The 1,607-nt window shown below is 35.7% G+C and overlaps 1 long non-coding RNA gene across 1 annotated transcript; it reads right to left on the bottom strand.

Annotated features, from left to right (window-relative positions):
- Nucleotides 1–1,011, bottom strand: LOC117112540. The gene is made up of 3 exons (XR_004446057.1): nt 778–1,011; nt 313–439; nt 1–53 (listed from the first exon to the last, which is right to left on the bottom strand). It is a non-coding gene; the product is annotated as an uncharacterized LOC117112540 (long non-coding RNA).
- Between the last annotated feature and the right edge of the window lie 596 nt (nt 1,012–1,607).

The raw sequence follows: 1,607 nt of genomic DNA, 5'->3' as shown, positions 1-1,607 counted from the left end.
TGATCTTGAAACATGTGCACTGACCCAAGCACTGCAACTTTACCTTTAGAATACTGAAGGAATATCATTCGAGGTGTTAATTGAAAAATATTTACAGTCACATAACTCCTGGTTTTATCTGGAAACTGTGAAGTGAATAACCTAAATTAATCCTTCGAATTAGTACACCTCAAATTTAAAGACAAGCTCCATCAAGTTATCAATCACACAATTTTTGCCAAAACACACATAAACAATAATAAACTAGACTAAAACAAAAATTGTTTACAAAAAATCTATGCTAGTCAAACAGGCAGTCATTTTTTTGCCTACCTTTGATGAGTGTAATGCACAGGTTGGTCTGTTGAGAGGAAAACAAACACTTCCGGTAGAGAGGACTGCTATTGCTGATTTGTCTACATTAAGAGTTGCTCCGTATGGATACAAATAGGTCAGTGCTCTGAGAGTAAAGGAAAACTTAGTGATTACCAAATTAACAAATTTGTGCACCTGTAAATCTGAGGCAATGCTACTGGTGCAGATGAGTTAATTAAAATATATATATGAATGGCAATTTATGTCAGTGATCATTATAAAAATAATTAATGTATTGATATCAAGTTAGTTTACTTCTTAACAAGATGTGCAAGTTGCCTTGTACCTTTCCTATTACTGTACTCAAATTTCTTCACTCTTTTCTTTCCTCTTGTTTACTCAAATTTCTGGCATTCTAGGGATCAACTTTGCCCACCTGGACACACATTGAATTGCAACGTACTAGAACATTGGTAGACTTACTGAGCATGTGCAGATGAGTCCTCTTCGGACATGTTGGGTAATGTCTTTCCTGCTGCTATGCTGAATGCTCGGTTCAAAACACCATTGGATATCAATGCTTCCTTAGGGTGAAAGTATTTGTAATAAGATGTCCGTACAGCAGAGTCTAACAGAGACAAACAGAGAACTGGTATACAGTACAATAGTTTTCACCATGGCAACAAAAATGGGAGCTTTATTTTTGACAACCCGCGAATAGAAATGAAAATACTAAATACCACCGCACGCAATTGTTTTCAACTTTAAACCTTGTTTGTTTATGCATAAATGCACATGCCAGCTTATTGCTGCAATATTGAGTTGACCCTTTCAGACAGAGCAAGCCAGAACCCATTACTGCAAAATTGCGGTAATATTACTAGGGTGCGAGGTGGTCTAAAGTAAGCCGGCATATTGGCGTATCGACCCTTTCAGACAGAAACCTATGGTTACCACAACAGTGTAGTATTGCAGCCCTGTCTGAAAAGGGCTTAGGTGTAATTGGCAATATGTCTAGAAAGGGAAGACAGCAGTCCGTTTCAAAATAATGTAGTCAATGTCGTAGTGTAGAAATTTTATGGAAACCAAGCTTAAGTTATACCATTTTATACTTTTTAAAGAATATTAAAAATATAAATCCAAATATATTTTATATTGAATCCAAAAAATGATTTTTAATATAACAAATAAAAAAAAATCATGTAAAAATTACGATTATTTCGATTTGTAGTGGTTTACACTTACCCATAGCCTGGGTTCCAGGCCCTAATTTTGGGTTACTCACTCTTTATTGCACTTAGTGCGCGCCATAC

The sequence above is a fragment of the Anneissia japonica genome, unplaced genomic scaffold (assembly GCF_011630105.1).
Source record: "Anneissia japonica isolate Jap-2015-1 unplaced genomic scaffold, ASM1163010v1 scaffold165374_len1607_cov125_single, whole genome shotgun sequence".
In the NCBI taxonomy this organism is placed as follows: Eukaryota; Metazoa; Echinodermata; class Crinoidea; order Comatulida; family Comatulidae; genus Anneissia; species Anneissia japonica.
This window is presented reverse-complemented; position numbering and strand designations above follow the sequence as displayed.